Source organism: Furipterus horrens, unplaced genomic scaffold, assembly GCF_987537825.1.
Source record: "Furipterus horrens unplaced genomic scaffold, mFurHor1.1.pri manual_scaffold_9, whole genome shotgun sequence".
NCBI lineage: Eukaryota > Metazoa > Chordata > Mammalia > Chiroptera > Furipteridae > Furipterus > Furipterus horrens.
In genome coordinates, this window is record NW_028327179.1 from 14,444,984 (window position 1) to 14,467,302 (window position 22,319).

Here is a 22,319-nt window from a genome sequence, read left to right on the forward strand (position 1 = left end):
GAGTTAAAAATATAAATTTATTCCCCATATTCTATTCTGAAACAGTGACCAACTGTATTTAGCTAATCATTTAGAAAAGAAAGGTGAGCAAAGGGAACTGGACATTGTGTTTAATAAAATGGGGGTCACGAGCATGCCTGCTTAGCCAGGAAGCTACAGCTTCACACCCCAGGGGATTATACAATAGCATTGCTCTGCCAAGGGGATTAGCACTCCTCCCTTCCCCTCTCCAGTACCAGATCGTTGGAGGGCCCAGATAGGACCATAGAGGCCTATCAACCTAACTAGGGAGGTTGGATCCAACCAAATCTCACAAAAGCCTGGGAAATTGGTTGGTTGTTGTGAAAAAAAATGTCTGGTCTTTTCTAAACCCAACCTAATATAATCCCAGGGGAACAAGGAATGTGTGTGTGTGTGTGTGTGTGTGTGTGTGTGTGTGTGTGTGTGTTTCTCTTTGTCTCTCACCCAGGTGGCCTGCACTCTCACAGAACACTTGCACGACCTTTCTCCATAGTCATGTGGCCTTAGCAGCTGCATGGCCCATGGCTGTGTGGCCTCCACGCATAGGTTCCAGGAGGGAGCCTGAATACTGCAAGACGGCAATGGGATGCAGCTAGAAACACATGCTAAGCCAGTGGACGCTGCACTGGACTGGACTTTAATATGGAGCAGAAACTCTGGGCAGTTGCCTCTGTACTAGCTCTGCTGAAGACAATGCTGGACTTTTTCCACGGCAGGATGGATGGAGATAGGACACTGGGAGGTCAAGAGAAGAACCCCTTAATTTTACATCATCAATAAAGTAAACTACAGAGCTCCATCCTTCCATGCAGGTCTCAGGAAATTATTTTCCTCATGACACCACAAGAACTCGTTTCCCACGGATAACAAAATCACACCAGAATGAGTACATGGGAGAAAAGACAAAGAAAATGGCAGACAAGCAGATAAGAGATGTCTACAAAATTGAGAAGCTGGAATATGGATGGAGAAATTAGAGGAGATAAAAAAGTATATAAATACCGTGCCATCCTCCCAAGCTGCTTGAAGATTAGCCACCATCATGCACAACACAGTGCCTATCTGGACCAGGAAGTTCATGACCAACAGACTACTTCAGCGGAAACAAACGGTCATTGATGTCCTTCACCCTGACAAGGCAACAGCACCCAAGACAGAAACTTGGGAAAAACTAGCCACAATGTATAAAACCACACCAGATGTCATCTTTGTGTTTTGATTCAGAACCCATTTTTGTGGTGGCAAGACAACTGGCTTTGGCATGATTTATGATTCCTTGCATTATGCAAAGAAAAATGAACCCAAACATAGACTTGCAAGACATGGCCAGTATGAGAAGAAGAAGAAGACCTCAAGAAGACAGAGAAAGGAATGCAAGAACAGAATGAAGAAAGTCAGGGGACTGCAAAGGCCAATGTTGGTGCTGGCAGAAAGTAAGCTGGAGACTGAACAACAGAAGGAGTAAAGATTCTTCAGTGACTTTATCTGTGCTGATGATGCAGATTTTTCATGAGGATTAATAAAAGACCTTTTATGTTAAAAATAAATAAAATAAAAATAAACAAACAAACAAATAAATAAATACCGTGCCATCAGAGAGAGGTGAAAGTGAGAATCAAGCCATTTCATACTGCAGACCCTCAGAAAGAACCAGAAACTAGAGACAATAAGAGCCACGAATGGCGGGCCAAGGTGGGCAGCTGGAAAAGGCAGCGGGTGGGGGGAGGCATTGAAAAAGCCATTGGCAGAAGGGCAAACCCCAGCCCACCTGCCAGACTACCCACCTTCCTTTTCCAATGCCAGGCACTGGAGCTTTACTCTGTAGGGGGAAATGGAATCAGAGTGTCTCCAGACCCCAGTGCAGCAGGCAGGGCAGAGGCATCTACTGAAAACCGAGGCTAAGTGGATAAATGGAAGTCTACACGCTGAACCAGAAGACCACCAGCCCCCAACTCAGCTTCAGAATTACCCAGCTAATCAGAGGGCAGTGAAGCAAGAGGATATTGGTAGATTCTTCTCTGGGGAAATCAAATAATCCCAGAAAAATGACTGTCGAAGAGGGAAAAATCCTCTACTCTCTTAGACTCAGTGGCCGGGCCTGCAACATAAACTGACAAAAAGACATTAACAAGAGAAAAACAGAATTTACTAACAAGTGCAACGCACATACACGTGAGGCAGCTTGTGGTGAGTCACTCCACGGAGTGTTCAGAACAGGGATTTATGAGCATCTTAACAAAGAACGATAAATTTGTGGAGAAGTGACAAGAAGTGACAGTTTAGAAATGGCAAAAATGTGGGAAGGTAAATATATGGGGAAACTAAATGAAGATAAAAGAGTTATTTAGCAACTTGTTATATAGATTCTTCTTGGTGTCCATCACTGGGTTGATAAGAATCTAGAGCTCTCTCCTAATGATTAAGAGTTCTGCCCTGCCTGATAAAGGAAAGGGGAACATCTTCACAAATTTAGACAAATAGGGGAGAGCACAGAGCTTTTATTGTATCTGTTTTTCCCCAATTGCCTTCAGCTCAAACTAATCCTTATACTCAATGGCATATTTTTGGATGGTCTGTTCTGATACTCTATATGACCCATAAAATGATTCATTAGTGCTGAGTATCTGGGTATCCCAAAGAGATGGCCAGTCATTCTACATGAACTCTATCAAATGACAGATACACACACACAGAGCTTTCAGTCAGCTTTTTAGCACATTGTTCCCAAAGGTGAATGCCTCAAAAACATCCTCAGGTATTTGACAGCCTCACCTGAAAGACTAAGAATCAAACATAAAAAGAGAAGAAACTCAAAAGAACCAGAGATACAGCAGGCAATAGCAAAAACTAAAAATAAATAAGAGACCAACAAACTATAATTGATATCATCAGCAGTAAGAGAAGATATTGTATACCTAAAACAAGATCAGTATACGGAAGGAAGAGAAAGAGGGAGGGAAGGCAGTGGGGATGAAGGAGGTTAAAGAAAGGAGAGAAGAAAAACCAAGAATAAGAAAGAGCTCTGGCAAAAAGAATAGTTGGTAAATGAAGTTGAGAAAATCTCCAAGAATGTAGACCCAAAAGACAAAGAAAAGAAAAAGAAAAGACTGGAAAATCAGAGAATTATACCCATGACCAAATCTGATGAATAATTCTAGAAAGAAAATAAAATAAAATTATTATTAAATAAATAATACAAGGAAAAAATTAAAGAACATAAATTTCCAGCTATGAAAGAAAGATCCTCCCAAGAAGAATCAAGAATCAGAATGGCATTGGACCTCCCAACAGAAGCAGTGAATATTTAAAGGCAACAACATACATTCAAAAATCTTACAGAGAGTGTTTTCTATGCTTCCATACCTATGCAGATGATCCGTCATTTGCACAGGGAAGTAAAATCATTTCAGACATACAATGTCTTTAAGAAGTTATCTCAATAAGCCCTTTCTCGGGAAGCAGTTTCATCAGTTAGAAATTATATAGTTCCAGAGCCAAATACAGTCAGCTGAAACACATAAAGGTCTCTTTCTTCGTGTCTAGTAAAAATAAGTCTAGAGGTAGAAAGTTAATGCTATTATCTATACATTCATCCTCATGGTCATTATATAGCTTTCAGAACACCAGCCATCACATCCACATTTCAGGCAGAAGAGATGGAGGATGAAGAAAGCACAGAGGGAAGACTTTCGGCCAACATGGAGGCTTAGACTGACACGCTCAGTCTCCCTCCACAACTAAGAAGGAATACAACTACCTCAAAACCAAAGAAAACCAGAAATTCCAGAAAATAAAACTGCATGGAAGTCCAACATATGAAGTTATAAACCAGTGGTGCTCGTCCGGACGGGTAGGAGGGTGTGAAACTGGGACGGAAAGGTCGGGTTGTGCTGTCTGCGGTAGCAGTGGGGATAGTGGCGGGACTGCAAGAAACGCCAGGGAAGCAATCCTGGCTGCAGTCGAGACCTGTCAGCTCGCGATTCCAACACTGGGGAAGGCAGACCCCCATTGCCTCAGACTGTGAGACCCAGAGGGCATGGGGAAGGAGGAAGAGGCTCCTGGTCTCTCAGCGGAGAGTAGTGGCAGGAATCCATTTGGACCCCCGCCACCACACAAAGCACCACAGTGTGGTGAGAACGGTCACCGGGTTGTGACGAGTGCTCAGGGCGCTGCACCCGATAGCGTAGGTGGTGTGACAGCCCCGCCCAGGAAGGAAAGATAAATTAAAATGGTCAGAATGACAGTAATAGTGATTGAAATACCAGTCATGAAGCTAATGAAAAAGCAGATAAAGGAATTAACCGATGAACAAACAGAAAAACTTTCTGAGGCTCAGTTCAGAGCCATAGTCATAAGGCAGCTTACAGAATTAACAAAAGATATTGAACATGACGGGGAAGGAATGAAGGCTAGCCCTGCCGAAATGAATGAAAACACACACGAGACAAGTGGTGAGGAAACAAAAACCAGAGATCAAATCAACAAATCGGAACATAGGGAAGGAACAGTCAACCAGTGCAGAAAGAGGAAACAGAAAGTGAGGAATATGAGGAGAGGTTCAGAAACCTCTGGGACGCTATAAGCAAACAAACATCTGAATTATAGGTTTGCCAGAAGGTAAAGAAGAAGAACTAGGAATTGAAATATTATGTGAAAAACTAATGAAGCAGAACTTCCTGAACTTGGGGAAGGAAATAGACTTACAGGCCCAGGAAACACAGAGAATTCCAGAAAAACTGGACCCAGAGAGAACCACTCCAAGACACATTATAATTAAAATGTCAAAAATTAAAGATAAAGAGAAAATCTTAAAAGCAGCAAGAGAAAAAAAAAAGAATTATGTACAAAGGGGTCCCAATTAGACTATCAGCTGATTTCTCAAAGGAGACCCTGCAGGCAAGAAGGGACTGGCAAGAAATATTCAAAGTAATGAAAAGCAAAAACCTACAGCCATGAATACTCTATCCAGCGAAACTGTCATGCAGAATAGAAGGGCAGAGAAAGTGCTTCCAGGACAAAATAAAACTGAAGGAGTTCATTAGATCCAAACCACTGTTATATGAAATGCTAAAGGGACTTGTTTAGAAGACGGAGGATCAAAACTATGAACATTAAAATGAAAACTGTATCACAACAACCAACAACAGAAGCTAGGGAATCGAAACAAAGGCAAACTAAGTAGGCAACAAGAGGGGGAAAAGAGTTACAGGTACGGGGAACATATTGGAGGGAGGTCAGCGGAGAAGGGGAAGAGGGAAAAGGGAGGGAGATGATGCAAGAATTAAGCATAGTAGGAGGGAATGGAGCAGACAGGAAGAGATTGAGAAGAACTACATGCACAACCAATGGACATGCACTAAAGGGGGGGGACAGCTGGAAGGAGGAGGGCGACTGGGTGGAGGGGAGTAGGGGGAAAAGAAATTGGGACAACTGTAAAGCATAATCAATAAAGCATATTTTAAAAAAAGAAAATAAATAAAAGGTAGGAAGTGGGATGGAGTAATATATGAATTAGCTATAATATTATTAGTGTTTAAGTTTTTGAGTTGTGTGGTCTGTTAATGTGATCATTATATTTGTAAATAAATAGAAAATATTTCAAGTTAAAAAAATAGTACAGAGGGCAACAGAACTGTCTCAGAAATCCCATGTGTTTATATACCATTGACCACATCTTTCCATAAGGTAGCCTAGGGAGCATAGCTTTGTTATTTGCTGAACCAATAATAGAAGAATTCCAGTAGATAGGAAGTAGAGGATAATGGATATTGGTTAGGCAACCAGCAGTGTAATGAAAGATATGCTCCACCAAAATGAGAGGACAAACCAAGGGAAAAAGCAATATGGTATTTTGAGACAAAAATGAGCTAATATAGTGGGGGGCAATGGAAAGTCCTGTACAGCTAGAGGGGGGCCTCCTGAAAAGACGTAGCTACAGGTGACTGGAATTTCTGATGTGTCTAACCAGGTATAAGAATCTTTAAAGGTTTTTAAAATTCTGTTGGATAATGTGATAGAAAGCTAAGTAAAGGGGGATGAGGGAGTTGCACACAGAAGGAAATGTAATCATAGCATGCACCTTGATTCATCAGTGAACAATACTTTTCATAAGAACATTCAATGACTATAATAAAAATAATTATCTTATTTGCAGGTGTTCCTGGACCTGCAATCCCCTGACCACGGATAAAGAAATTGACCCAGAGACTAATGACCTGGGGAGGAAGGGAGAGCAGCCTTCAGAGGAGAATGTTGCTGATCCCTTTCTCAGTAGAGCTTTTATTGAGTTAGCTTTTCGCAGAAATGCTTGGCTTGCAAAAGCAGCTTTCCACCCAAGCATAACGAGGATTATCAAAGAGGAGCATAGATCAATACATTGTAACAATCAGTTAGGCTTTCTGGCTTCAGAGCACATTGCAAAAGATTAGATTGTACTCCTTGAGTTAAGCATTCTGTTGATAGTTAAACATCCTGCTGATACAAATCTGAAACTGGATAAAGCAGGCCAGGCCTCAACTATACATCACATTCCTATTCCTCTCCCTAGCTCGTGACCGGTGGTGTGGTATTTGGAGCATGTCACCAGCTGCTTCCCGTTTTCGGTCAAGTCTTACAGTTCTGTCTTCAGGCCTGGCTTGCGCAGTGGTTACAATTTCCTGTACCACACAAAACGGTCTCCCATATTTATTCATAGGATAAAAGGAGGGACAGATGGCACAGATGGAGCTGCCAGTGGGAAGCAGGGCACCAGTGGTCATTCAGTCCCCAGTGTGGACGCTTAGTTCACCTTGAGCCCAGGCCCCGTCTCCTCTTCTAACCCCTGGAGGATTAGGGAGGATCAGAGAACAGCACCTAATTCTTTTCTTCTGTCCAAACTTTTTCTTCCTCTCCCAGCCTCCAGCTCTTTTCCTCTAGTCCTCAGAGCACATTTACTGCCTATCTCCTGTCTGTCCATGCTGGGGAGTAATTCCATATTGTCCCACATCAGAGAGAGGAGCTCAAAAAAACAAACAAACTTAAAAGCTAATGAATTAAGTGTCCTTCCCCCTACTGAAACTGTAAACTGTTCCTGGTGTCAATGTCCTCCAGCCAAAGACCACCGGGAAGAGACTTGCAGTTAAACACTTGTGTTTATTGCTTGTTGAAGTTCTTATATAAAGCACACGTGGGGATTATAAGCGGGGTTATAAAGAATTTAGTATAAGATTTTGGCTTGTGTTAAGTGATTGCGGGGAGGGGGTGGGTGTTTAAAGAAGCAGTTTTGCTCTGAAGTGGCTGTTGCAGGAAGCAAGTGAGTTAATTCTGACTTCGGGTGTCTTAACAAATCTTGCCTCAAAGGAGCAAAGACAAGACCAAAGCTCATGCCGTACTTGGCAAAGAGCAGCAGTCACTCACATTACCCAGAAGCGGGGATGGCTGGTATTTTGTGGAATGGACACTGTTCATGTTTTGCCAGGGGTCAGACGTGGTGGTAGAGCAGTCTCAGTTTTGTCTCAGTCCATCAAAACCACAGAGTGGCCTGGCCTGAGGTTGGTGTCATGTGACGTTGCTCAGGGTCAGCAGCAGAACACCAAGGCCTCATTGGTAGTGCCAGGATGGCTTCCAGAGGCCAGAGCTGCCTTTCTCTTTCTCACTGGTTAGCTGAAAATGTTTGCAAATGTACCATGACAAGCAGGAAATGGCACATCAATTAGGAATTTAAGGGGCCTGCCACACCTGGCCTGAAGTTGACACTGCAGTTTGTCCCTAATTTGGTTCCAGGTATCTAATCTCAGTTGGTAAAAACACAGAGAGGGCAAGTCCTGTGATTGATGCCTCAGCACCCAACATATGGAGAAATCCTTGTAAGAAAAAACAAGGGCCCAGCATTTGAGGTACCAAGCTCTATGCTAGGGTCACAGCAGCATTGAGGGGGTACATGGACCTTGGGTCCCTGCCTGGACAGCAGCTGAATATGGCTCTGTGTGTTGCAGGCTCTCTTCCCCTGGGAGAGAGTTTCTTCACTCTGGGGAAGGCTCACTTCCAGAGAGGCAACACTTTAATAAATAGGCTTTTTAGCTATAGGTGCATGGAATCATTTTTGCCACTTGGGCATGTTTTTTTTCCTTTAAATATCTTAGCCAGAGCTACTTTAAATTACAAAGAGCACCTACGTTCCCCATGAGCCACAGAACATCAGCCTGCCAACTGATCCTTAAACCCTCAGTGCTGGGCGTCATCGGACGCATTAGACCTGCTGCTCCAAACAATGTTCCTCCATCTATGTCCAGAAGGTCTACTGTAACCAATGGCAGATTTTGTCAATGAGCAAATACAGAGGAACTGGGTGGCTAGCACGAGAGGGGTAGAGTGGTAAAAATCAGGAAAATAAAGTCCATGGAATTTATTTCAAATCCAGGCTTAGCCAGGAATTAAAAAGACTTTCAGAGGAGCATGCTGTCTCTTATTCAGTGACTCAAGGGAGAGCCAGATCAGCTTAAGAAACCAGTTTGAGTTTTTCAGTCAGAACCCTGGCTGTGGCAAAGGAAAAGGAAAAGGAAAACAAAAAGCAAAAAGATGTATTGATTAAACTCCTGGGATAAAAGGCTTGCCTTAGGAGAAAAGTCAGTGGCCACAAAGGCTACAGATATCAAAAGCCATCTGAAAGGGGAAAAAGCTATACTCCGGCCTCACTGCTCAGAAAGCTGCATTCAAAGATGAGTGGGACATTTCAGTGATTACTTTCAGTTATTACAGAGGGGTAACAGGCCAAGGTGACCCAACAGAGGAAGATGGCCAGACCACAGAGAGTAGGGAACGGTGGCCTGTGGATTCAAGGCTCAGGAAAACTCCCAGGGCCACCTTCTCCAAATGTCAGGTGGCAAATTAATGAGAACAATGGGGAATCTACCCTTGGACCACAGGGACACTTACAGGTGATATATAGAACATTTGCAGAGATTTAACAGGGGAAGGCAAGGGAAACCAGTATGAAATACTCCAGGAATTAGTGAGTATCAAAATCTGGAGGCAGAGACAGCCTGCACAGTGAGAAATGTGCCTGAGATACGGAGAGGACTGATCAGGTGTAGGGAAGGAGAGACGTGAGGGTGAGGTGTGTCTTGGCAGGATAATGACAGGTGGGCTCCTGGCCTGAGTGAGCAGCTGGGCCCAGAGGAGGACACCTCCTGGTGGAATGACACAACTTGGGGAGGACTTGTTTAAACAGTGGAGGACCCTGTGGGGCCCCTGTGAGGCAGAAACTAAGCCAGCTTGAAAGGAGAGAAGTCCTGTTGGCAGAAAGAGGAGTTTCAGCTCGTGTGTATGTTTCCTCGACGTGATGAGCTTGGGGCGGGCGCCATGAGAACCTGCCTAGGAGGACGGGGCACTCTGGCGTGCCCAGGGTGTCGGGGCTGCCAGAGAAGCCAGACTTTGCAGAAGGAGGCCCTCTTTCTACAGAGAGAGAAAAAGACAAAAGCGGGACATGGACATCAATCTCTGAACTCCAGTGAACAAGCCAAAGAGTTTAGGGTTCAAGTCTTTCTGGACTTTAAGAATGAGAGACAGAACATATTCAAATTCAAAGACACTGGCGTACTGCTGGTACTATGATTTCACCTGTTCCGGTTGGCTGGCATTGAAGTCATTCATCACCTCTGGCAAGCTATATTGAACTGCATGGCCAGACATAAGTGGATTTAGGATATAGAAGAGGGAATGAATTTTTGGCCTAGGGTACAACATGGCCTTGGGGCCACATTGAGTAAAGTTCCATACTGACCCACTGTGAAGAGCAGTAAGCAGTGGCTCTGAGTCTGGCAATTAGTGGTCTAAGGAATGCAACTCTTCCCAACCCCAACCAAAGTAGCCTGCATCCTGTTTATGGGCTGGCCACCAACGAAGAATAGTGTTTACATTTTTAAAGGGTTGGGAAGCAAACAAACAAATAAGAACAGTATACAACACAGATCATCTGTAACTGCAAAAGACTAAAATACTACTGTTTGGCCCTTTACAGAAAAAAAAATTGCTGATCTGAGAGAAAACATTTCCCCCTCTCCACATTCCCACCTCAGCCCACCCACACTGCCCTTTCCTTGGTGAAGACTCAGGTAAAGAGCTTCAACTTCACTCCTCCCCCCGAGAAATGGCTAGTGACTGGTGAGAAGCACATAGGCCGGGTTCTTCCCTCATGATCAGAGCTGATGTTATCAAGGGATGTAAAGCACAACATAGAAAATATAATCAATAACTATGTGTGGTGCCAGGTGGGTACTGGAAATATCAGGGGTAACACTTTGTAAAGTATATGATTGTCTAACCACTATGCTATACACCTGACTCTAATACAAGATAATATTGAATGTCAACTGTAATTGAAAAAAACAAAAAAAAAATTTTTTTTTTTAAAGAGCTGATGTTACTTGGCCTCAAAAGGAGCAGCCTCTCTTTCCCTCCCAGTTGAGCCCTGCATTGCCTGGGGAGTGGGTTTATGAGACTGTGGGCTGGACCGGGGTCTGTTCTACTAGTCAGCTCTCTACTGGTGAGTCTCTCAGTCTTGACTTCCGGGGAGGTAAGAGTAGGGAATCACAATTTATCCACAGGTCCAAGCTGCATTCTCCACGCACATCTTACCCAGGACCCCAGGGGTGGGGGAGGAGGTACTGAGCACATTCCTGGCCCATCAATAAAAGTGACTGCAGGATTCTTAGCTGGGGACTCATGGTTGCCTTCACATGACTGAACTTGGTTGAATAGCAGGCTCCATCCTCCCATGGTTTGTTCAAGTCCATGGGTCCTTGAAGCCCTTGTATAAATTAGAAGGGAAATTGAGAAAACTCCTTTGGGAGGCCTTATCTTCCTTTCAGAGATTCACGTGTTGCTACTCTCAGCTTCATTTACTCCACTGTTGTTTTCCCAAAAATGGTTCTGTATTTCAATTAGTGTGTCCTTCATTTTTGACTGGATTGTTTTTATGCTGCTAAAGTCCTCACTAAGTTCACTAGCATCTTTATAACCAGTGTTTTGAACTCTACATCTGATAGAGTGCTTATCTTCATTTCATTTAGCTCTTTTTCTGGAGTTTTGATCTGTTCTTTCATTTGGGCCATGTTTCTTTGTCTCCTTGTTTTGGCAGCCTCCCTGTGTTTGTTTCTGTGTTAGGTAGAGCTGCTTTGACTCTGCGTCTTGTAGTATGGCTTAATGTAGTAAGTGTCCTGTAGGGTCCAGTGGCACAGCCTCCCCCATCACCCCAGCTGGGTACTTGAGGTGCGTCCTTGATATGGGCTGAGTACACCCTCCTCTTGTAGTTGAGCTTTGGTTGATGTTGGCAGATCAATGGGAGGGATTTACCCAGGCCAGTCAGCTTCAAGGATTGGCTGTCACCAATCCTACTAGTCTGCACCCCTCTTACCAGTCAGGATGGATATAGTTTCTTTAATTCTTTAGTCATCATACTTCCATTCAACTTGATTACTGACAGTTCTGAGTGATGGTTGTTCTATATTTCAGTTGTAATTTTGGTGTGGTTGTGCAAAGAGGTGAGCCATGTCTGCCTATGCTGCCATCTTGCCCAGAAGTCCCCTCTGCATATTGCTATAAAGAACATGGTAATTATATAATCAAGTTTGGAATTAGACATACTCAGGCTGAAGTGCCAGTTCAGTCACTTTCTGTTCTTATCAACCCTTGACAAATTCTTTTAACCTCTCTCTGATTCAGTGTTCTCATCTATTAGGGGTTAATAGTAGAACCACAATACATAGCATGCTTTTGAATGCAATTTACAGAAAACTCAACTCACAACACTAAACAATAAAATGTTGTCTCACAAACCTGGTAGTTTAGAAGTTAGGCAGACCTCCGGGTCGGTTGATCCAGAGGTGCCATCTAGGATGTCCATCTTCTTATTTTTCAGGTCCACCAGTGTCAGTGTATTTCGACAGTGACAGGATTGTAGATTGTCCTATACCCTGAGGAATCAGTGACAGCATAGAGTAAACTTAATGTGAGGCCCTGAGAGGGGCGAGGGGTGGAGTGCAGCAGCCTGTCTGTGCCCCACCCACATCCCCTCCCCCTGACTATATCAGGGCTATAGCTTAATTTCCTACAGCCAACACATGCATTCCTTACCCCAGAGCTTTGCCTGGCTTTCCGGAGTGCACATGGGGACAGAAGAGGCAGGGTGTCACACATCCATCCCCCTTGCTCCCTTAAGACAGGTAACGCGGAAGCATTCTACTCCAGCACCCAGTTTCCCAGGGAGGTGTAGCATCGGTCACCCAGTGTTCGCTCGCTCAACAGTGGGCCTGCATGGGCTGACTTCTCTCTGTCTTACTTCTCCATTCCCCTTGCTGGTGTTTCTACACCTTCAAATCCTTGTTTTCTGGGTCTGGTTTTTCCAGAATCCTACTTATGACAGTCACCTTCAGAGCTGCCACTTTACTTTAAAAATGTGTGGACAATGAGAAAAACAAGCATTTGCCTTGTCTATAGGATGGAATTACCTTAACAAATATTTGACAAGGAGACATCTTTTTATAAAAGTCCTCCAGCTAATAAATGAAGGAGAAATTATTGAATTAAATATTATTTGCAACTCTTAGGGAATTACTGATTCTAAGCAATGATCATCAATGGCTTCGAACCACAAAACAGAGAGACAACTGGACATTGTGACATACATTCTATTGCAGATACACAATGCCACCTGTGATATGGTCTTGTCTCAAAATTCAGTGCTAAATCTAGTCAAGCCTGTAGAACTACCAGTTTACAGGAAATACAAAGAATAAGGAACATAAACCCCACTCCAGGGAAGCAATCGGCAAAACCCAAACTGTGAGAATTCTATAAGGCTTAGCAGCTAATTTCTTCTAGTAAACAGAGAGAGAGAGAGAGAGAGAGAGAGAGAGAGAGAGAATGGGAGAGCCAGCAGACTGAAGAAACATATTAACCAGCTGTAAGGGTGAACTTTTGGGGGCCTATCCATGAGAATGAGGGAGAGGGACTGGGAAGAAAGGAGGAGAGAAGGAGAATAGAGGGGGAGGCAAGATCTCGGTCCTATTTTCAAGTGCTTGTTCTTTAAAGAAAAGACTTTTTATTCAATGGGATTTGCCTGCTAATTGACAAGTTGTAGCAAAACTGTTTCTTCCCATCAGAGAGAAAAAATAGATGAGAAGCCTGGGTGGAGTCGGAGAAGGCTTTGAAATGAAAATACACTTTATTTTTAAAGTGTATTTAATTCTACCCTAAAAACCTTGCAGCTATAAGATCTTGAGGGAGAGGAGGGGTTTCTAAGCCATTTATTATCCAAACCTTGTTATCTTTGCCTTCAGCTCTCTTTCTTTCTTATTTCCTTCTTACAGAGAAAAGAGAATTTCTCCCTTTTCCTGTGAGTGAAGCATCTACCCCTCTCTGAGGAAATGGCACCTGTACCTTTAAGAACCTCATGGAGTTGAGACTCAAGGGCAATTTTGACATCAGAGAGAGCTTGAATGTAAAAGGTTTCAGTGCGTTTATTTGAGGGGTAGCTTTCCTGAGTTGATGGCTTGATTCTGAAGGCAAGAAAGGAGGCTGTATTAGCATAAGTACTTGCTTCAGCATTTCCCCCATTTACTCCACCTGAACAGGTGCATAGTTCTTTAATCATAACCGTCAAGAAAGGAAAGCTTGTAATTTCCATCACTTAGAAAGCAAGGTGAAACAAAGAGGAGAAAGCAAAGGAGAGGGAGAGAGCGGGAGAAACAGACACCTATACTGATAGACGGAGTGAAGGACAAAGTGCGGTGGGGAACAGAGAGAAGGGAGGAGAGAATGAACATGTGATTTTACATTATTCTCTGGGCTTTTTGTGAATAACAGATAACTCCTGTTGAGTAGGAAACATAGTTCTTAAAAGGTTTATCTTAGAGGAGAGGGGATTGTTGGGGAAGGGGGGTGCTGGGCGGAGGGGAGCAAAGGGGAAAAAAAATTGGAACTATTGTAACAATATAATCAATAAAATATACTTAAAAAAAAAAAAAAAAAAAGGTTTATCTTAGAGATAGGGTGGGAAGCTAAAGACCTTTCAGAATGTTCAAAAAATAAAGGAAGAATATTCAAAAGAAAGAATCAAATTAAATTGCTGTTATTTACATTCATCCCTCCTCAACCTCCAAGGGAGGTGAATCTTGTAAAGAGGTTTTGTTTTTTTTTTTTACTGAGCACATATAGAGATACATTTTAGAGAAGACCAGGGAGAGACAAACTGCTTTACTAAGAAAAGAAATACAGGGATAGAAATATCTAGAAAGCAAAATCCAGAAGCAACACAGGAAGTTGTGGAGAAGGCATGGGAGCGAAAGCACAAAGAAAAGGTAGTGTGTGTGTGTGTGTATATATATATATATTTATTTATTAATAAATATACACATATACTCACACATATATACATATAACACACACATATAAACACACATACAGAGCCAAAGAGAAACTGAAACCTCAAGGCATTATAGGTGAACTTATGGCAAGAATAATTACTTTTGGTGTGTAGGAGGAATAAAGTACAAAAACCCTGAAACCCAATAAAATACAAAAACCCATAAAGACCTGTAACTGAATCTCCAGCCAGGACAATGTGCGGACACTTCCTCTGGTCTCACCACGCTTAGGCCAGAATGTATCTTATCAGAATGAGGGAAAGGAGGGAGCATCCAGTGAGAAATCTGATCTTTTAGAAAGTAACTGCAATTTTTTTGCTCTGCTCCCCCAAAGCCTTGAGGCACCTGAACAACCACTGGTTGTGTTGTCATGAGTTGTAAGTTTATCTTAATAATTATCGACATCAAAATTACAAAATCACAGTTTAGCCAATGAGTCTTCAGTGGGTTAAATAGCTGCCACTGTGAATTTGGCTCCATTCTTAACTCACTTCCTGTGCTTTGATAGAGAAGGGTTTCTACTTGACTTTTTGAACACTTGAGCAATCAGAACTGTATTAACTGACACCATAAGACATCTCCTTTAAAAAAAATCAATGTACAGAAAAATGACTCTTTACATCACTTATAATAGAAAGTTATTGCATCGTTTAATGCTGGTGTTATTTGTTTGGCTCTCAGGAGGAGTAAGCTTTACTATGGCCCAACCATCTGGTTCCACATGATAAAACCTTACCTGGTACCTGTCATCTCCACTAAAATGTCCTTAATACTCTTTGTTGTAATTTACAGTTCTAAATCAAAAGGAATGAGGGTATTTTTGAAGTCTTTATGACTGATGCCTATGTCAAGTAACCTACTTGGAAATATAGTCACAAATGTTTCCCTACCATTTAGAAGGAATCAAGCTACAAATAAAAGAACTCAAAGAAAGCAAATATAACAAATTGCTACCAAAGTAAAATATATTAGAAACAAATACCAATTCAGTAGAAAATTCTCTCTAGATGACCAGGCCTGAACACTATGTACCTATTTATTTATTTTACTCATATCTCATCTGCTTCTAAGAACCATGCTGAGGAGTTCAATATAACAATCATACATACAAAAACATTGTGTAAAAAGGAGATAAATTAATATATTGAATATATAACCTATTGCTAAACAATTCTGTTAAACATTACTAGACAACCTTCTTACATCATACACAAGATTAAACTCAAAATGGATGAAAAACTTAAATGTAAGCCTCAAAACCATCAAAATCCTAGAAGAAAACATAGGCAGGAAAATCTCGGACATTTCTCATAGCAACATGTTTTCTGATATATCTTGTGCAAAAACTAAACAAATGGAACTGCATCAAACTAAAAAGGCTTTGCACAGCAAAGGAAACCATCAACAAAGTGAGAAGACAACTCACTGAATGGGAGAACATATTCACCACTAATACATCTGATAAGGGGTTAATATCCAAAATTTATAAAGAACTTATAAAACCCAACACCAAAAAACACAAACAATCCAATTAAAAAATGGGTAAAGGACCTAAACAGACACTTGGCCAAAGATGACATAGAGATGGCCAACAGACATATGAAAATATATTCAACGTCACTGTCACTAATCATCAGAGAGATGCAAATTAAAACCACAATGAAATACCATCTCACACCTGTCGGAATGGCCATCATCAACAAATCAACAAACAAGAAGTGCTGGCAAGGATGTGGTTTAAAGGGAACCCTCATGTACTGTTGATAGAAATGCGGACTGGTGCAGCCACTGTAGAAAACGGTACGGAGTTTCCTCAAAAAATTAAAAATGGAACTGCCTTATGACCCAGTGATTCCACTTCTGGGAATATATCCAAAGAAACCCAAAACACTAATTCCAAAGAATATATGCACCTCTATGTTTGTTGCAGCACTGTTTACAATAGCCAAGATTTGGAAGCAGCCAAGTGCCCATTAGTAGATGAGTGGATAAGAAAGCTATGATACATTTACATAGTGGAATATTATTCAGCCATAAAAAAGAAGGAAATCTTACCCTTTGCAACAGAATGGTGACCTGGAGATTATTATGCTAAAAGAAATAAGCCAGTCAAAGAAAGACAAACAGGATTCACTTACTGGATGTGAAGTCTAATGAAAAAAAAATAAACTAACAAACAAAATAGAAACAGACTCACAGATACAGAGAACAGACTGACAACTGTCAGAGGAGAGGGAGTTTAGGGGGGCTGCATGAAAAAGGTGAGGGGATTGAGTGAAAAACAACTCATAGCAGACAACAGTATGGTGATTTACCAGAGGGAAAGGGGGTAGGGAAGGTAGAAGGGGGTAAAAGTGGGATAAATGAAAGTGGAAGGAGACTTGGCTTTGGGTGGTGAACACACAATAAAATATTTGTCGGCAGCCGTCCGTCTCGAGAGACGATGGTGTAGCTTCTTAAGAGTCTATCTGCACCGCCGAGAATGGCTGTGCAGTCCGACTCGGGAGTGACACGGTATCTGTCTCCTCCCGTGTTGAATCGACATCTTGCGATGACGCTGGAGTGTCCTCTCCAGTGAAGCTGAAGCTACAGAGCCTGGGCAGGGTGATATGGAGGGTCTGCTGTTGCCCATGCAGCAGACCCCCCCTCTCTTCGCAGCTGAAGGGCCCAAGGGAAAGACGGAGTCAATACAGCTTGGCTTCAGGTGCGCCGCAGGAGTTGCCGGTGTTGACTACAACGTCAAACCGCCTTAGGGACTCCGGCTCCGGATTTTCTGTCGGGGTTTACTCCCTTAGCCTTTCCCCTGAAGAGGTATGCCGCAAGGCAGCGGAGGTTTTTTGGAGTTAGAGTTTTCCTTCTCTGATGTGCCCTGACTGGAAGATCGAACCAGCGACACTTAGCTCGCAGGCCGACGCTCAATCCACTGAGCCAAACCAGCCAGGGCTACAATAAAATATACAGGTGATGTATTATAGAATTATACACCTGAAACCTATATAATTTTAATAAACAATGTCATCCTAATAAATACAATAAAAATAAATAATAAAATAAATGAACAAAATAAAAACTTTGCCAAGGAGTTTATAATAACAATCATACATACTAAAAAAAAAATTATGTAAAAAGGATAAGTTAATATACTTAATACGTAATCTGTTACTAAACAATTCTGTTAAACATTACACATGATATTAACAGCAAAGAAACAAAGAGAATAAGATAGCTTACAAAAGACTCATTTCCTAACACAAAAAAAAAGCATTAAATAAATCTTTGCAGAGGACTTCCGGCCAAGATGGAGGCTTAGACGGACATGCTCGGTCTCCTTCTACAACTAGAGAGGAATACAACTACTTCAAAACAAAAGATAACTAGAAATTCCAAAAAATAAAACTACACGGAAGCCCAACATACAAAGTTATAAACCAGTGGCGCCCTTTGGGCAGGTAAGAGCGAAAGGGGGCGGTGCTGTTTGCGGTCGCACCTGGGACAGCGGCAGGGAGAACAATCCCAGCTGCAGTCTAACCCCGGCAGCTTGCGACCCCAACGCTGGGAAAAGCAGCCACCGCATCACCTCGAACAGTGAGGCCCAGAGGGTGGGAGGACGGATCCCGGTCTCCTAGCGGAATAACTGTGTGAATCCATCTTGGACCCCCGCCCCCACACAAAGCGCCACAGCGCTGCGAAATAGGTTGCGGATCGCCACTGGTCGCTGGGCAGTGACGACAAAGTGCCGGCGAGAAAGGTTGCTGGACCACCGCCAGTCGCTGGGTTGTGACGACAAAGGGCCATAGCGCAGCGAAAAAGGTTGCAGATCGCCACCGGTCGCTGGGTTGTGACGAGTACACAGGCACTGCCCCCTATAGCCGGCCCAAGAAAGCAAAATGCATCTGTCAAAATGAGGCAGACAACTATAGAAATCCCGGTGGCGCAGCTCACCAGGCAACAGATGAAGAATCTGACAGATGAACAAATAAGAAACCTGTCAGAGGCTCAGTTCAGGACCATTGTTATCAGGTGGCTTACAGAATTAACAAAAGATCTGGAAAAAGATGAGAAAGAATCGAAAAACACTCATACTGAAAGGAACAAAACCTCATACAAGACAGATGGTGAGGAAATAAAATCCAGAGTTCAAATCAACAAACCAGAACACAGAAAAGGAACAAACAGTCAACCAGTGCAGAGAGAGGAAACGGGAAGCAAGGAAAATGATGAGAGGATCAGAAACCTCTGGGACAGCTATAAGAGATCCAACATACGGATGATCGGATTGCCAGAAGGCGAAGAAGAAGAACTAGAAATTGAAAAATTAAGTGAAAATATAATAAAGCAGAACTTCCCAAACTTGGGGAAGGAAATAGACTTACAGGTCCAGGAAGCACAGAGAGTTCCAAAACAACTGGACCCAGGGAGAACCACTCCAAGACACATTATAATCAAAATGCCAAAAGTTAAAGATAAAGAGAGAATCTTAAAAGCAGCAAGAGAGAAGAAAAGAATCATGTACAAAAGGGTCCCAATTAGACTATCAGCTGACTTCTCAAGGGAGACCCTGCAGGCAAGAAGGGACTGGCAAGAAATATTCAAAGTAATGAAAATCCAAAACCTACAACCACGAATACTTTATCCAGCAAAGCTGTCATTCAGAATAGAAGGACAGAGAAAGTGTTTCCAGGACAAAATAAAACTGAAAGAGTTCATCAGAACCAAACCACTGTTATATGAGATGTTAAAAGGACTGGTTTAGAAAAAGGAGGATCAAAACTATGAACACTAAAATGAAAACTACATCACAAGAAACAACAACAGAAGCTAGGGAATTGAAACAAAGGCAAACTAAATAGGCAATGAGAGTGGAAAAAGAACTATAGGTATGGGGAGCATATTGGGGGGAGGTCAGCAGGGAAGGGGAAGGGGGAGAGGGAGGGAGATGGTATAGGAATTAAGAAACATCGTAGGAGGGAATGGAATAGACAGAGAGAGGTTGAGAAAACTATATGCACAACCAATGGACATGGACTAAAAGGGGGGGACAAGGGGAGGGAGGGGGGCCACCGGGTGGAGGGGAGCAGAGGGAAGGGAAATTGGAACAAATGTAACACTGTAATCAATAAAACACATTTAAAAAATAAAAATAAAAATTAAATAAATAAATAAATCTTTGCAGAAATAATTTAATTTCCTTCGGAGGGGAAACCATTTTGCTTGTGTAAAATTCTAAAAGATATTTGCCACCTACATCCTCATACAAGGGTCATAAAACAACATCATATCTTCAACTTCCGTCTTATTGGATAAAATGTCTGAGGGGCTTTGTCTATAAGAATAATCACTACTACTTGGGCATAAAGAAAATTACTAAAATATTTATAACAACCAAACTTCAGTTTGGAAAAATAGGCCAAGCATCTTTTTTTGCAACAATGAAATGCTCACAAGTTTCAAAAAAGAACTACCACCCTATTTCCCCTCCCTCTGCATAGAAGAATCTCAGTAGTAAGTAGGGACAGGGCTCAGAAATGGGGGTTAGGGCAGGGAGAGATACAGAAGCAACTCCAGGAATCTAGGAGTTCCAAATACTAAAATCCACCCCCATCAAGTAAAAAATGAGCTAAACCTACTTAAAGGAGCTTCCTAAAATCCTAGAAAATCAGTAATATCCAAACAGTCAAGTCAAAGTATTAGAGCTGATTTTCTCGGGTCAGGGAAGCGAGTGTTCATTATCTTTTGCTGTGGAGGTTCATTTGCTAGAGCAAAAACGCCTTTCATGTTCACCACGTCTCTATTCAGACACTGTTTAATTAGGTTAATAGAAGCATTTAAGGTTTTGATGGTTTTTTAATTCAGCTGCACAAACAGAGACAGTTGGAATTCAATTTTGCAAAGAATGATACAGCCATTTGAAAAACTTTCCCTTTATTCTCTCCCTGAACACATTTTCTGGTATCTTATTAACATTTTCCAAATTGAATGAATCTGCCCCTTTGAGTTAGCAGATAACTTAAGAATAGGGAGAGGCCAGCAGTCATTAGCAATTTATCATCCTCGCTGATAAATTGGAAGCGGGGCTGCCCAGAACATTAAGTTATAAGGGCAGCAGAGCCATCTGCAAGTTGGTGACGCAGACCAAATGACGTCTCTGCACCCTCCGCTTCCCCCGAGTGCATGGGTGGCAGAGGACTCCCCTTCAACTCGACAGAAGTTGACAATCACAGGCATTTTCTCCTCAACAGCTCTGCTAAGCCACCATGGTTCTAGTCTTAAATCATTCAAACAGAGTAAGAAACAAAAAATAGCTGTGAAAACCATGAAAGAAAGAAGAGAGAAACCATTTTCTCACACATACAAAATGCATTCATATGTATCAGAAAATAACTTGCCACAAGTACCTAGGAATATTCTAGACATTTATTTATTAGTAAGAGCCTTTCCGTGACCTTGTTATCTCTCCAGTTTCATCTTGTACCCGGCCCCCTTCCCACTGATCACGGTGCTCCAACCACCATGCACTTCTTTCTGCTCCTCCAATGGGCCAGCCCCACTCTCTGCCCAGGGCCTTTGCACTCACTGTTCCCACACATGGAAGAGTATTTCTGCAGACCCCAATAGGCCTCCTCCTTATCATTCTAGTCTCAAAGCAAAGGCCCACTTTTCAGAAAATCTCTCTCTGACCCCTTTTCTCACCACCCACCGCCACCTGCCTGTCTCTTTCTTTCCCACTAATCTTGTTTTTCGCCTTAGTGTCATTTACAATTCTATGAAATTACCTCTTTTGTTTACATTTGCCTTGGTCAGGTGCTCTGAATTAGATTAGTCAAACCATAACTAATGACATACCCTTGTGACCAACTTTATTAATTAATCAGTTTTTTTCTAGTGGTGAGTTCTCTTGTTTATAGCACTATTCCTTCTGCATGGTGGGAGGGACATTTGTTACTATGTTTCCTAGTTGGTTATTTGACATAGGCATTAGCCATAAGGAGGGAAGGATCTGTTCCAGGCCTCTCTAGGTGGCATAAATAGCTATCTTCTCCTTGTCTTCACATGGTCTTCCCTCTATGTCTGTCTGCAAAGTTCCCCTTTTTATAAGGCCAATAGTCACAATGGATTAGGGCCACCCTAATGACCTCATCTTAACTTAGTTATGTCTGTGAAGACCCTGCTTCCAAATACGTCCACGTTCTGAGGTTCTGAGGATTAGGGCTTCAACAGATGAGTTTTGTGAAGACACCTTCTAGTCTTAAGCGCTTGAGATCCAGAATGTCTCAGTTTACAAAGGTTCCTACAGTACCACGTCCCTGTCTGTGTTTCACATTATCCAACCTTCTAGCTATTGCCCGCCTGTCATAAGTAAAGCGGTACTTCATTGTATCTTCATCTGCCGTTCCCTACATTCTAAGTCTGAGCATCACCTTGTGTCTCAGCCATTTGTAGCTCATCTTCTACGAACTGTGTGTTTATAATCTTTGCCTGTTTTTCCACTGAGGTTACTGTTTCTTTCTTGTTAACTTACAAGACTGTTTATTTCAGATATTAGTTTCTTGTCACTTTGCAAATACTGTCTCCAAATCTGTCACTTGTTGACATTGTCCAGCATTTCCTCTTTGGACAGAAATCTTTCTTTTTTATGTATATATAATTAAACCCATGGGATTTTTGCCTTTCTGGTTACCTTCTGGGGATTCAACAAGTCCTTCTCCTACCCCTAGATTATAAAAATATAATCCATAGTATAGTAACAATTTTACTGTATATGAATTTGGAGAAATATGAAGTTCAAGTATATGATGTTATAGAGATCCAGTTTTAGTCTTTTCATACAGTAAGCCAAGTTTCCTAACATGGTTTATTAAATAATTCATTCTTTACTTATTGATTTTGTTGCCCATA

At 42.1% G+C, this 22,319-nt stretch overlaps 1 pseudogene; it reads left to right on the plus strand.

Annotated features, from left to right (window-relative positions):
* Positions 1-1,063: 1,063 nt before the first annotated feature.
* On the plus strand, positions 1,064-1,458 carry LOC150001328 (small ribosomal subunit protein eS24 pseudogene; annotated as a pseudogene).
* The last annotated feature ends 20,861 nt before the right edge of the window (positions 1,459-22,319 follow it).